This window comes from Globicephala melas, chromosome 10, assembly GCF_963455315.2.
Source record: "Globicephala melas chromosome 10, mGloMel1.2, whole genome shotgun sequence".
Lineage (NCBI taxonomy): Eukaryota > Metazoa > Chordata > Mammalia > Artiodactyla > Delphinidae > Globicephala > Globicephala melas.
In genome coordinates, this window is record NC_083323.1 from 87,430,340 (window position 1) to 87,446,432 (window position 16,093).

A 16,093-nucleotide genomic window follows, 5' to 3' on the forward strand; every position below is an offset into this window, starting at 1 on the left:
AAGAAATGAAATTGAGTTATCTGTAATGAGGTGGATGGACCTAGAGTCTGTCATACAGAGTGAAGTAAGTCAGAAAGAGAAAAACAAATACTGTATGCTAACACATATATATGGAATCCAAAAAAAAAGGTTCTGAAGAACCTAGGGGCAGGACAGGAATAAAGACACAGACGTGGAGAATGGACTTGAGGACACGGGGAGGGGAAAGGAGAAGCTGGGACGAAGTGAGAGGGTGGCATGGACATATACACTACCAAATGTAAAATAGATAGCTAGTGGGAAGCAGCCGCATAGCACAGGAAGATCAGCTTGGTGCTTTGCGACCACCTAGAGTGGTGGGATAGGGAGGGTGGCAGGGAGACGCTAGAGGGAGGAGATATGGGGATATATGTATATGTATAGCTGATTCACTTTGTTATAAAGCAGAAACAAACATACCATTGTAAAGCAATTATACTCCAGTAAAGATGTTAAAAAAAAAGAATACTGTCAGATTGATTTACTACACATCCTATATGAGGAAAAAGGTGAAACAGACAGAGGTTGCCCACAGTCTCACTGCTAGGAAATTGAGGGAAGGGGTTAGAAGGAGTTCATGTTTTCTCTTCTCTGCCACCTCATGTCTCTCTTCTATTTATATGTACCTAAAACAAGAGGCAGACAGGGTAGGTTTTCTTCTTGCTTTGTAAGACACTCTTGCTAGATACACATGATAAGTTTTTAATTTTTGTTTTATTTCTTCTATCATTTATAAATATGTACCAGTGTCTGCTATATACAAATAGCCACTCTGCACACGAAGTCCTACTGCATTTTAGAAAAGTTGATTTTCTAAAAAAAAATAAAAAAGACCTTCCAAAATAAGAAAAACTGCTGTATAAAAAGTATAATTAACCAATATATCAACAATGATGGTAAATTGTGATCTTCATTTAAATAAATTACTAAAATGACACCAGAAATTAGGTTATCTTAATGTTCTTTTGGAAAAATTACTTCCTGACAGTTTGTGGCTCAAATTTTTTCACTACATAGATTTAACAATATATATGATTTTACAGCTTAATGACCTATGACAAATCAACTCTAAAAATTACTTTTCTGTGGTAATTTAAAACATCTGCTTGAAATAGCAGATCCCTAAAAAACTTTAAATCAGAATTGACATACAAAACGTAATCTGTTGACAAATGAGCAAAGAAGGACACTTCTCAAGGAGTTTAAGGAAGGGTTACAAGACTTCATGACACAGAAACAAAATCCTATTCAAGAAATTAGACTCAATAAAATACCATTTAAGGTCGTAGAAGAACGTGACTATGGCTTTTCAAAGATCATCTAGACTCACAGATACACTTCAGTCGTCTCAATTAGTGTAGGTAAGGCAAACACCAGAAGCTCATTAGGCAAAGTTACATAAACAGCAACAAAGAGGGAAAACAAGAAGCCAAGATTCGAAAGGATACTCAACAGGAATGGCTGCATAAATTAAAGTATCTGTACTATGGAACAGGTCGTGCACCTGTCAAAAAGAACAGGGCAGAACTGTGTGTCCCATCAGGGCAGAACTGTGTGTCCCATCCTGGCAGGTGTCTCTGGTGCGTGTACATCATCCCAGAAGCAGGTGAGAGAACAGTGACTGTTGGCAGCCTGGGTGAAGTGACTTTCATGTTTTATTGACAGTTTGTACCCTTTTGGGCTTTATAAATTGTTTTCCACAGCATTTATCAGTTATGCAATTAACTGATAGAAAGGGGAAAAAAGGAAATGAGAAAGGGAAAAAGAGATGGGAAGAAGGGAAAACAGAAAGGAAACCAACAGGAGCCAGAAGCAAGGTGACAGGTGCCCAGGTGAGCAGCGTGGTGTGGAGAGACCCGAGCGAGATGCCCCCACATTCAAGCCCTAGTCCTGCTACTAAATGTGGGCAACTTAAACTCTCTGAGCTTCAGTTTACTCATGTGCTGAGTGAAGATAACGTCATTTCTTACCCTATGGAGTTACTGTGAGCATTAAAGGAGCTAATTTTTGAAATGTACCTGACACAATGCCTGGCCCAGTGTAAGTACCCAATAAATGGTAGCTGTTAACTTCAGGGAATACTAATAACTTCATCTCTAAATCTTTTCTTCTTTATACCATAATCTTAACGTATATTATATTTGGTATAAATTCTTTTCACTAGTTTAGAAAAGTAGTTTTTAATAATGACCATAAAACCAATCCAGTTGGAGAATATATGCTGCTGGTACTATCAGAAATATATTGCAACCCTTGCACATAAGTACCTAGCATCTTGTCCTCACTTGTCTGACCCTGAGCCCTAAACTTTGTGCTTCTTACCCAGAAATTTCATTCTTGTTTGTCTGCAGCATATTATAAGACTGATAAGTACCTGCATCTCTTCAAGTCATCCCACCGTACATGGGTAGAAAATGGGTATTACTCAGGGGCATGTTCTTAAGACTATATTTTCATGTTAAAAAGAAAAAAAAGGAAATCAAAACTCTAATCATAAACCAGAATAGAATTCCAAGTAAATAATAACACTCCTCACTTCCAATTCAGAGTAAGAAATTGATTAAAAATTTTAAATTGCTTTTTCACAATAACCTAATTCAGTCAACATAATGTTCACATTTGTCTTTCAAATGTTGGCCTCATGTGTTCCCCCATGAGCCCCATGTGAAGCTCATGAATTATCCTAATTAAAGTCTTCCCTAATGAAGCATTATTCTTGTGAATCTCACTATATTCTACCCCTCTTCTAATTATTAAGAGTTTTCTTCTAAAAAAAATTAAAAACACTTAACACTGCACCTTCCTTTGTGTTTATAAGTCCACTTACATGCTACAGTCCTTGGATTTATGCATCTCATCAACAGTACAAAACCTAACCTTGTATTTAAAAGTCTAAAATCTAAATCTAGAGCAGGGGTCGACAAACTTATTCTGCAAAGGACAGCAAATATTTTAGGCTTTGTGGACCAAACAGTCTTGGTCACAGTGATCACCTCTGCTCTTGTAGTGAGAAAGCCGTCATAGACAACATGTAAACAAATGGATGTGTCTGCATTCCAATAAAACTTTATTTACAAAAAAAGGCAGCAGGCTGGCTTTGGTCCACAGGCCACTGTTTCCAATGCCTAATCTAGAGCAGCAATTAAGTGAAATGTGTATGACAGTCTTCTGTCTACTCTGTAAAAATTTAGTGACACATGTCTCTGACCAGTTGATGGGTCATTTTACTTATTTAATGATTAGCATTACTAATTTTACTAAATTATTTTCTATCCTTATTAATTCCATTTAGATTCTTCCCAATATTTAACTAATTTTTCATAATTCTGCACTTTAAATATTACTTGCTTAATGATTCAGTATTTCCTCATTAACCCCATTTTCTAAATTTTACAATTGCGGTACGCGGGCCTCTCACTGTTGTGGCCTCTCCCGTTGCGGAGCACAGGCTCCGGACGCGCAGGCTCAGCTCACCATGGCTCACGGGCCCAGCCGCTCCGCGGCATGTGGGATCTTCCCGGACCGGGGCACGAACCCGTGTCCCCTGCATCAGCAGGCGGACTCTCAACCACTGCGCCACCAGGGAAGCCCAATAAAGATATTCTTTTAAGGAATGGTAGCCAGCCTCTAAGATAGCCAAGGATCCTCACCTCCTGGTACGCACACCTATGTATCGCACCTCCTTGGGTTTCCGTCTTGGTCTTTAGGATGGCTCGCTCTGGACAAAGCCAGCTGCCATGTCGAGAGGCACATAACCCGGTGGAGGGGTCCATGTGGAGAGAAACCAACTGGCCAGTCCCAACTTGCTAGCCATGTGACCCTCCATCCCCAGCTCCCAAGCCCCAGTCAACATCAAACTAAAAGCTCATAAGACACCCTGAGCCAGAACTGCCCTACTGAGCAGCTCAATTCCTGCCCTGCAGGAACTGTGGATGACAAGAAATGGTTATTGTACAAAGTTCTGGAGTGATCTGAAGTCACAGGGGATCCTCCTCATCTGATTAAGTTACAGTTTAGCTTATTTTGTATCGTTGTTTTGGTCAGTGGCAGCTGCAGTTGATCAACAAGCATCTCCTGTCTTGCAACAGGATGAGTTTAGGGGACGAGACTGATATAAGCAACAACTGATTTGGCTGTACGGTAGTACTGACTGCTGTGCTGTGTTTCTTCAACAGTAACTTGACACTTGCTGGGTGGAAAGCTGTGTGTCAGATGATCAAAGTAGTTGGATTTCTACAAACTGGCAGATAACCCACAATCACAGTTACATCCAAAAAACAATCCTTACTTCACTTCTATTCTTGCCCATGTGAATCTCACTGTTTCCCAAGGCAGTATTTTTAACCCCTGGTCTGGCCCATTAGAGGATAATGAAATGCAATTAATGGGATGCTTTCTGCCAGCACTTTAAAATAATGACACAGAAGAGAAGGTACAGGTAGTAAGGGGAAAATAATTTTTCATTTCAGTTTTATATAAAGAAATGTATTTGTATGTGAACACTAGGTCATGTAATAATATGTATTTCTTTTCTTTTTTTTTTTTAAATGAGTTGATTAAACGATCTTTAAGGTCCTATTCAGCTTTTTTTTCTTTTTTTAAAAATTTTATTTATTTACTTATTTTATTTAGTTATTTTTGGCTGTGCTGGGTCTTCGTTTCTGTGCGAGGGCTTTCTCCAGTTGCGGCGAGCGGGGGCCACTCCTCATCGCAGTGCGCGGGCCTCTCACTGTCACGGCCTCTCTTGTTCCAGAGCACAAGCTCCAGATGAGCAGGCTCAGTAGTTGTGGCTCACGGGCCTAGTTGCTCCGTGGCATGTGGGATCTTTCCAGACCAGGGCTCAAACCCGTGTCCCCTGCATTGGCAGGCAGATTCTCAACCACTGCGTCACCAGGGAAGCCCAATAATATGTATTTCTTGTTGCAGATAGTGGTCAAAAAAGTTTAACACCAGTGACATAAAATGCCAAATACATTAACATCCTAGAAAACTAATGAGTCACCAGACTCTCCCAATTCTCACCATCTTGCTTTCCTTTTCCGACTTCTCTTCTGTCTGTTAAGAACCTGGGCTTCACTGCTCATTTTGTTTTCACATTGATATTTTAAAATCCACGTGGAAATCGGCTTTTTCCTAACTTCAGTTCTGTCCATCTTGAGGGTTGGGAATAGGGGAGTCCCTTTTCCTTGGGGACATCCCTTCTGAAACACACTCAGTGGCTGTCTCGAAAGAGTAAGGCAAGCAAGAAGAGGAAGATCACATAGGGAACCTGAAATAACCCTGAGATCACTGGGACTACTGACCAAATGAATCACCTTCACTTTCCCAACATGCTAGAAATAATCAGATACACTGGGCTTATAAGTTGATTTTTAACTCTGTAATGTGAACGTTCTCGTTATTATTACTAATATGCAGTAGGTAAAAGCTCTCTGCTTTTATGACAAGCGCTGCAGACAGAGGACGTATCTTCCGTGCAGAACTATCTTCCAGTTCTCTCTTCTGTAGTGCCTGGTACAGGCTTTGCATTAAGCTGATCAAAGAATGAATGTTTTTTTTAAAAGGCATTTATTTTGGTAAATAAAAAATAAATGTATCCAATCAACGGATAATTCACTTACTAATTTGTAATGCTTCAAGAGGAAGGCATTATTATCCATGAGGAAGTTTTCCTAGCATTAAGGCAGTATTTCTACCACTGAAAATATAAATAACTAGAGCCAAACATTTCTTAAAACTGTCTAATAGGAGGGAAGATTTCAAGATTACTCCAAAATGAGAGAGGATGAACAAAAACAGCTCAAGGTGACGATGGCTGTATTGTGAACTGATGATTTTCTTTCTATGAAAAAGGCACAATGAAGCTTCAGAAAAGCTCTGGAAAAAATGATACTAAGAGTAAGACTGAGGAGACCTTCAAGATGGCGGAAGAGTAAGACGCGGAGATCTCCATGTGGAACAACTCTTACAGAACATCTACTGAATGCTGGCAGAAGACCTCAGACTCCCAAAAGGCAAGAAACTCCCCACGTACCTGGGTAGGGCAAAAGAAAAAAGAAAAAACAGAGACAAAAGAATAGGGACGGAACCTGCACCAGTGGGAGGGAGCCGTGAAGGAGGAAAGGTTTCCACACACTAGAAGCCCCTTCCTGGGCGGAGACTGCGGGTGGCGGAGGGGGGAGCTTCGGAGCCACGGAGGAGAGCGCAGCAACAGGGGTGCGGAGGGCAAAGCGGAGAGATTCCCGCACAGAGGATCGGTGCCGACCGGCACTCACCAGCCCGAGAGGCTTGTCTGCTCACCTGCCGGGGCGGGCGGGGCTGGGAGCTGAGGCTCGGGCTTCGGAGGTCGTATCCCAGGGCGAGGACTGGGGTTGGCTGCGTGAACACAGCCTGAAGGGGGCTAGCGTGCCACAGCTAGCCGGGATGGAGTCCGGGGTTAAAGTCTGGAGCTGCTGAAGAGGCAAGAGACCATTGTTTCGGGGTGTGCGAGGAGAGGGGATTCAGAGCACCGCCTAAACGAGCTCCACAGACGGGTGCGAGCTGTGGCGATCAGTGCGGACCTCAGAGACGGGGATGGACCACTAACGCTGCCGCCAAAAAGCCTGTGTGCAAGCACAGGTCACTATCCACACACACACCCCCGGAAGGCTGTGCAGCCCACCACTGCCAGGGTCCCATGATTCAGGGACAATTTTCCTGAGAGAACACACAGCACACCTCAGGCTGTTGCAATGTCATGCTGGCCTCTGCTGCTGCAGGCTCGCCCCGCATTCCAATTATGACTACTGTACCCCTCCCTCCCCCTAGCCTGAGTGAGCAAGAGAGCCCTAATCAGCCTCTGCTTTAACCCTCTCCTGGCTGGGTGGGGAACAGACGCCCTCAGGTGACCTACACACAGAGGCGGGGCCAAAACCAAAGCTGAACCCGGGAGCTGTGAGAACAAAGAAGAGAAAGGGAAATCTCTCCCAGCAGCCTCAGAAGCAGCGGATTAAAGCTCCACAATCAACTTGATGTACCTGCATCTGTGGAATACCTGAATAGACAACAAATCATCCCAAAACTGAGGCGGTGGACTTTGGGAGCAACTGTAGACTTGGGGTTTGCTGTCTCTGCATCTGATTTGTTTCTGGTTTTATGTTTATCTTAATTTAGCTCTTAGTGCTTGTTATCATCGGTGGATTTGTTTATTGGTTTGGTTGCTCTCTTCCTTTTTTTAAATATTTTTTTCCCCTTTTTTCTCTTTTTGTAAGTGTGTGTGGGGGGGTGTGTGTATGTTTCTTTGTGTGATTTTGTCTATTTAGGTTTGCTTTTACCATTTGTAATAGGGTTCTGTTTTTTTTTTAAGTTTTTGTTGTTGGTGTTCGTTTGTTTTTTCTTTTTACAAGTGTGTGTGTGTACGTCTCTTTGTGTGACTTTGTCTGTTTAGTTTTGCTTTTACCATTTGGTTTGAGGTTGTATCTGTCCGTTTTTATGTTTGTTTTTTTCTTCCTTTTCTCCTGAGCTGTGCAGCTGGCAGGGTCTCGGTGCTCCGGCCTGGTGTCCAGACTCAGCCTCCAAGGTGGGAGAGCCGAGTCCAGGACACTGGACCATCAGAGACCTCCCAGCCCCACATAATATCAATCAGCAAGAGCTCTTCCAGAGATCTCCATCTCAACACTAAGACCCAGCTCCAACCAGTGGCTAGCAAACTCCAGTGCTGGATGCCCCATGCAAAACAACGAGCAGCTAGACAGGAACACAACCCCACCCATTAGCAGCGAGGTTGCCTACAAGTCATACTAAGTTCACAGACACCCCAAAACATACCGCCAGACACGGCCCTGACCACCAGAAGGTCAACATCCAGCCCCACCCACCAGAACACAGGCACCAGTCCCTTCCACCAGGAAGCCTACACAAGCCACTGAACCAACCTCACCCACTGAGGGCAGACACCAAAAACAACGGGAACTACGAACCTGCAGCCTGCGAAAAGGAGACCCCAAACACAGTAACTTAAACAAAATGAGAAGACAGAGAAATATGCAGCAGATGAAGGAGGAAGGTAAAAACCCACCAGACCAAACAAATGAAGAGGAAATAGGCAGTCTACCTGAAAAAGAATTCAGAGTAATGATAGTAAAGATGATCCAAAATCTTGGAAATAGAATGGAGAATATACAAGAAATGTTTAACAAGGACCTATAACAACTAAAGAGAAAAACAAACAATGATGACAACACAATAAATGAAATTAAAAATTCTCTAGAAGGAATCAATAGAAGAATAACTGAGGCAGAAGAACAGATAAGTGACCGGGAAGATGAAATAGTGGAAATAACTACTGCAGAGCAGAATAAAGAAAAAAGAATGAAAAGAATTGAGGACAGTCTCAGAGACCTCTGGGACATTAAATGCACCAACATTCGAATTATAAGGGTCCCAGAAGAAAAATAGAAGAAGAAAGGGTCTGACAAAATATTTGAAGAGATTATAGTTGAAAACTTCCCTAACTTGGGAAAGGAAAGTCAATCAAGTCCAGGAAGCACAGAGAGTCCCATACGGGATAAATCCAAGGAGAAACACACCAAGACACATATTAATCAAACTATCAAAAATTAAATAGAAAGAAAAAATATTAAAAGCAGCAAGGGAAAAACAACAAATAACATACAAGGGAATCCCCATAAGGTTAACAGCTGATTTTTCAACAGAAACTTTGCAAGCCAGAAGGGAGTGGCAGGACATATTTAAAGTGATGAAAGGGAAAAACCTACAACCAAGATTACTCTACCCAGCAAGGATCTCATTTAGATTTGATGGAGAAAATAAAACCTTTACAGACAAGCAAAAGCTAAGAGAATTCAGCACCACCAAACCAGCTTTACAACAAATGCTAAAGGAACTTCTCTAGGCAGGAAACACAAGAGAAGGAAAACACCTACAAAAACACACCCAAAACAATTAAGATAATGGTAATAGGAACATACATGTTGATAATTACCTTACATGTAAATGGATTAAATGCTCCAACCAAAAGACATAGACTGGCTGAATGGATAAAACAAGACCTGTATATATGCTGTCCACAAGAGACCCACTTCAGACCTAGGGACACATACAGACTGAAAGTGACAGGATTGGAAAAGATATCCCATGCAAATGGAAATCGAAAGCTGGAGCAGCAATACTCACATCAGACAAAATAGACTTTAAAATAAAGACTATTAAAAAAGACAAAGAAGGACACTACATAATGATCAAGGGCTCAATCCAAGAAGAAGATATAATACTTGTAAATATTTATGCACCCAACATAGGAGCACCTCAATACATAAGACAAATGCTAACAGCTATAAAAGGGGAAACTGACAGTAACACAATAATAGTGGGGGACTTTTAAAACCCCTCTTTCACCAATGGACAGATCATCTAAAATGAAAATAAATAAGGAAACACAAGTTTTAATGACACATTAGACCAGGTGGACTTAATTGATATTTATAGGACAGTCCCCATCCAAAAACCACAGCATACACTTTCTTCTTAAGTGCACATGGAACATTCTCCAGGACAGATCATATCTTGGGTCACAAATCAAGCCTTGGTAAATTTAAGAAAGGTGAAATCATGTATCTTTTCCAACCACGATTCTCTGAGACTAGATATCAATTACAGGAAAAAAACTGTAAAAAATACAAACATATGGAGGCTAAACAGTATGCTACTAAATAACCAAAAGATCCCTGAAGAAATCAAAGAGGAAATCAAAAAATACCTACAGGAAAAAAAAAAAAAATACCTACAGGGCTTCCCTAGTGGCGCAGTGGTTGAGAGTCCGCCTGCCAATGCAGGGGACACAGGTTCGTGCCCCGGTCTGGGAAGATCCCACATGCCGCGGAGCGGCTGGGCCCGTGAGCCATGGCCGCTGAGCCTGCGCGTCCAGAGCCTGTCCTCCGCAAAGGGAGAGGCCACAACAGTGAGAGGCCTGCGTACCGCAAAACAAACAAACAAAAAAACCCAAAAAACCTACAGACAAATGACAATGAAAACACAGCGGCCCAAAACAGCAAAAGCAGTTCTAAGAGGGAAGTTTATAGCAATACAATCCTACCTCAAGAAACAAGAAAAGTGCTTGCCTTGGCAGCACATACACTAAAATTGGAATGATATAGAGAAGATTAGCATGGCCCCTGTGCAAGGATGACACGCAAATTCATAAAGCGTTCCACATTTTTGATATATGGAAAATGTAAGAATTTAATATAGTCCCTTGATAATGTTTATTAAAAACTAATAGTAAAGTCAAGTATAAAGATTCCTTTACAAGTATATGATTGTTTTATAAAACAAAAAGTTAAAAACAGAAAAAGAAAAAAGAAACAAGAAAAATCTCAAAAAACAACTTAAACTTACACCTAAAGCAATTAGAGAAAGAAGAACAAAAAAACCCAAAGTCAGCAGAAGGAAAGAAATCATAAAGATAAGATCAGAAATAAATGAAAAAGAAATGAAGGAAACAATAGCAAAGATCAATAAAACTAAAAGCTGGTTCTTTGAGAAGATAAACAAGTTTGATAAACCTTTAGCCAGACTCATCAAGAAAGAAAAGAAGACTCAAATCAACAGAATTAGCAATGAAAAAGGAGAAGTAACAACTGACACTGCAGAAATACAAAGGATTTTGAGAGATTACTACAAGCAACTGTATGCTAATAAAATGGGCAACCTGGAAGAAATGGACAAATTCTTAGAAAAGTACAACCTTCCAAGACGGAACCAGGAAGAAACAGAAAATATAAACAGACGAATCACAAGCACTGAAATTGAAACTGTGATTAAAAAATCTTCCAACAAACTAAAGCCCAGGACGAGATGGCTTCACAGGTGAATTCTATCCAACAGTTGGAGAAGAGCTAACACCCATCCTTCTCAAACTCTTCCAAAATATAGCAGAGGGAGGAATACTCCCAAACTCATTCTATGAGGCATCTTCACCCTGATACCAAAACCAGACAAAGATGTCACAAAAAAAGAAAACTACAGGCCAATATCACTGATGAACATAGATGTAAAAATCCTCAACAAAATACTAGCAAACAGAATCCAACAGCACATTAAAAGGATCACACACCATGATCAAGTGGGGTTTATCCCAGGGATGCAAGGATTCTTCAATATATGCAAATCAATCAATGTGATACAATATGGTCAATGAAATAAGTTCTAAAGGAAATAATCTCAATGTATATTATCATCTATCCTTTTGCCACTGGGGATTACAAACTTATTAATATATTAATTTCATGAGTCATATCTGCAAAATAAGACCTTAAAGATAAACATTATAAGCTATTATAATTATTCCATGGAAACGTGTATTCTAGGTTGGCTATTACCAGAAGCATCAATAAAATTGCATAGCTAGAAATATCATTTCTAATATGATTTGTTTCTATAATGGTATTGAAACCATGACATGAAAACCAGATCAATAGAATTCTAATATTTTAAATTGTTTATATCCTCCCATATTTTCCTTTCCCATCCATTTACAATGCTGAAAGTAGCATTGCTGTACTTTCAAAATGAACACACCAACCTGAAAACAGATTTTACTTATGAAAACATGTATTAAGATGGGATGGAAAACAGGGAGGAAAATTACTTGGGGGGAAGGTAGCAGAGAGGAGAGGCAACTTTAATTTTCCTTTCTAATTTTACTTCAAAGACCCGATGTTCTTAATACTAAAGTAAGATTCTGTTCTAGCACTTTACTCTCAGCTCTGCTCACATCCGTGCTCAGTAACCTAGCAATGTTTAAACCTGCATATGCATGAGGTGGTCACACTTTCCTTACCACCCGATCATCTGTATATCTGCCATTTTTCATCACAACCTTGTTGAGGCTAGCAGCGTTCTGACAGACCGTAGACCCAAAATGGTGTTCACTGCTCAAATTAAAACATGTAAGTAATTTGACAAAGAATCTTTGAGAAACAAGCAGCCATCACTAAGCATCCTCTCTGCAGAAATACTTCTCACCACTGAGTGGCACAGAAACAGATCACAGATTTAAAAAATGAAAATGTTTGTCTCACATTCATAAAAATTTGTTCTCATGAGACTCATTTCTAAGTGCTCCGTTTAAAAGCATGAGATTGGGAGCACTGAGGACTTATCGGCATTCTCCCATGGGAATGAAGAATGAAATTAAAGTGAAGATGAGCTGGTCTAATTTTTCAACCCTTTATTTCACTCTAAAATACTTCTATTTGAAGATTTACTAGTGTCTTCTTCATATGGGCCCAAATTCACTGACAGAGGCTCACAAACATGGCGTTGTAACACGTGGTGGCAAGCAGACAAGGTGGCCCCTAGTGATTCTCACCTCCTGGCAGTCAAGCCCTTCGCAGTCCTCTTGCCTCACCTGTAAGGCGAGGTCATTGAAGACACTGAGGCCTCCCTCTTGTTCTCTCTTGAATCGCTCACTCCGGGGGACCATGACCTGAAGAGCTGTGGTCTCCCACCGATCAGGATCGACTTGGAAGCATATCCTAGCCTTAGCCAAGCGTTCAGGCGACTACAGCCCCAACCAACACCTTGACCGCATTCCCCTAAGAGACGGAGCCAGACCACCCAGCTAGGTCACTTCCGTAATTCCTGACTCTCAGAAACTCTGAGATATTAAATGCTTACTGTTTTAAGTTGCTAAGTTTTGACGTAATTTGTCAGGCAGCAAGAGAAAACTAAGGTATGATACTTCTTTATTTTTCATCCATCACATGTACAACCAATTTGAAGCTCAGTAGGCCTAGAAATGTTAGATGCAGATAGGAAAACACTTTGCAACCCAAACAGGGAGGCAGAAAGTCAGATCTAGACACATCGAAAGCATGCCTTTGTAATTCCATTTGAAAGACCTCACACGTGTAAACTGTTGCTACTGAAGGCCAGAATGCTGCTACACCAGACAAGGCACCATTAGAGTACTGATAACGGCTGTCATACAGAAGATGCTCATTACATGACTGACCAATCAGTAAATGAATAAACGCAGCAGGAATGAAAGAAACGGATGATGCCAAGGCTGATGAAGAGTCATAGCACACAGATCTTTATAGTCACTTGTTTGCAATGTTTCTTTCAACCACCAGAGGGCAGGAGTGGCACATTGTTCTTCTTTGACCCACTAGCACTTACATTGCCTAAAGCATGTAGTAGGAAAAAAATATATAAAGTCTGCACAAATGGAGGGACAGAGAAAGGGAGGATGCTTGTTCATAAGGGGGAAGAGATTAAGTCTGACTATAATGCCTCAAAAAGCTTCTTGGAGTGTGAGCTGCGTTAGAGTACAGGACTTCATATACTAATGCTAATTAGTGCTAATTCATAAATTACATAATTTAAAACTAAATCATAAATGTTATTTTAGATAGAGAATAAGATAAACAAGCATGGAGGCTGAGAACATCAGACCAATATCAAGGAACACATGACCAGAGCATAGGGAATGTGGTCTGGGACTCAATTTCAATCCAACCTTTTTACTCTTACTCCTTTCCTTCTACCTACTAACTAGAAATGAGTTGGTATTATTCTCTTAGGAAATGTCTCTTTCTACAGAAAACAAGAAATTTAGTAGACTGAATTCAGGCACAGTCTCAGCTCTCCACAGGTGATTATAATCCAACTTTTTTGTTCTATGTAACCCAAACAAGCATCAGTGTGTGCCTGGGAGAAGCTCCATCCATGGCACGTGCAGTGCCCAGAAAGAAATAATCACCCTCTCTGTGGCCAGCCTCACTAACTCAACCCAGAGGGCAGATGTCATAGTGCCCTTGGAAATCTTTTTATCAGAGCAAGTACTTCCCAACTGCCCTAGTATTTTTTTTTTTTTTTTTTGCGGTACGTGGGCCTCTCACTGTTGCGGAGCACAGGCTCCGGACGCACAGGCTCAGTGGCCATGGCTCACGGGCCCAGCTGCTCTGCGGCATGTGGGATCTTCCCAGACCGGGGCACGAACCCGCGTCCCCTGCATCGGTAGGTGGACTCTCAACCACTGCGCCACCAGGGAAGCCCCTGCCCTAGTATTTTTTTTTTTTTTTTTTTTACCTAATATTTTTAATGTTGCCTTCTAGTAAATAGTTTTTATTGAATTAAATTTTAAAATATCCATCATTTTCTACTGAATTGGAAGCCTAATCCTAATGACAAAATTAGCAAAACCATTTTCCTTTTTCTTCAAGTTACTTAACTTAGCTAGAGCCGGGGACGACTTCATATTTTATTTTATGCGGTCTTTGGCAAGTTATGTTGCTTTTATGGTTCATGGGCTTGATTCCTAGATCTAAGATTTATGGTTGGCAAGAATATTTATAAGCCTATAGAGACAGATAACGAATAAAATGGAATCCTAACATGTCCAAAAGGATATCCTTACTGAAAGAAGCTGAAGGAGATAAATGGGTTAACCCTCGATTAATCTAAAAGGCATTAATAAAAATGTCCCATTCCCCTCATCTACAATAAAAAAAACAAAATGTTACACGTATGTTTGTAATAAAGATCAAACTGTCCCAAGAATGACCATTATAAATTAGTTAATGATAACCATACTGAATCTACATTTGTGGGGCAAATCTTACTGATAAAAATTGAACAGAGTAAAGCATTTAATTCTGTTCAGTGGGCCTCTACTCATCTGTAAACCCCTGAATCATTTGCAGGATTTAAAATATGTAAGTACATAGTATTCTTCAGAGGAATGAGAGACTCTTAGAGCCTCAAATGACAGAAAATCCAATTCAAAAGAACTTAAACAAAACAAGGGAAACTTATTGGCTTAAAAAATTGAAAAGTCCAGGAATCGATCCAGAGACTCAACTCACACGATAAAGGGGTGTGTGTCTGTCTGTCTCAGCCCCTCACCCCGCTCCCTCCCCGAGTCTCCTGTCCCATGAGGACAGCTCTAGGCTTACACCTTTACAGCTTCAAATCCAACCAAAGAGATTCTTTTCCTCCAGAGATTCAGCAAAGTCCCAGGGTCAAGTCTCACTGGTCCAGTCACATCACGTGCACATTCCTAAGGTCAGGTGTGCATCAAATACAGGGCAAGACCAGGCCTGAGAGCCAGCAGGGAGTTATTGCCCAAAGAAAATGCAGGTTAGATTGTCAGGAGAAAGAGGACGATGGGCAGGGAACAAAATAAAGAGACACTATCGACGTCTGTACACGGCTTCAAAGAGGCCCCTGGATGCCCTCTCCAAAGTCAAGAACCAGTGTAAAAAAGGCTTAGAGAAGAACAGGCACATTTCTAAAACGTTACCTGAAATCTAAGCTTGCACGACACTGACTGGAGGCCTAACCACAGCCGGTGCCTTCCTCGTCCGAATCCACGTGGGGGCGCTGCACCCCGTCCGCAGACGCCGCGTCACCTCTTCCCGAAGCAAGGGTCTGGCTTCTGACTCTGAGGTTCCGGGCACCTCTCTGACTTTCTCAGGCATTCACTCCCCAGTTTCCTCCCCTCTTTTTCTACCTTATTCTATCACTAATCTATCGTTTCTGTCACTTCTATTCAAACGAGTCTCAAATATTCACCTCCGGACCAAAAAAAAAAAATCCTTATAAAAATTCCACTCCCACATTTAAAAAACCAAATATACACCTCAGAACCTAAGTACCGCGCCCCAAATATCCAAAACAAACATCTCTCCTTTAAAACCCAGCCCTTCCTCTCTCTCAGTTATCTGTGTGAGAAAGACTCTGATCACCTGTGCTTCAGGATTCAGCTCAAACATCACATCTTCCTTCCGTGACGCCGTCCCTCCCCGCTCCTGCCCAGGCTGGGGTACTGCTTTCAGGGCACCCCGCCCGCTGTCACAGTATGTATCCCATTTCACCGTAATGACTGGTGTACTTCCTGAGTTCCCACCCCAGACTATAAACCAACAGCAAGGGCACAGCTGTCTTACATCTGTATCCAACAGGCCAAGCAGAGCGGCTGGTACATAGAAGGTTCCCAATGAATGTTTTTGTTTTTTTGTGTTTTTCTTTCTTTTTTTTTTTTTTGCGGTACGCGGGCCTCTCACTGTTG

General features: G+C 41.3%; 1 protein-coding gene and 1 non-coding gene across 12 annotated transcripts in view; one reads left to right on the forward strand and one right to left on the reverse strand.

Moving 5' to 3' along the window:
• The window catches only part of PLEKHA5 (pleckstrin homology domain containing A5), a 243,189-nt gene that overhangs the window by 153,051 nt on the left and 74,045 nt on the right, over window positions 1–16,093 (reverse strand). The gene's annotated exons all lie outside the window — the stretch shown is intronic.
• LOC115844423 (U6 spliceosomal RNA) lies at window positions 10,129–10,235 on the forward strand. The gene has a single exon (XR_004036112.1). It is a non-coding gene; the product is annotated as a U6 spliceosomal RNA (small nuclear RNA).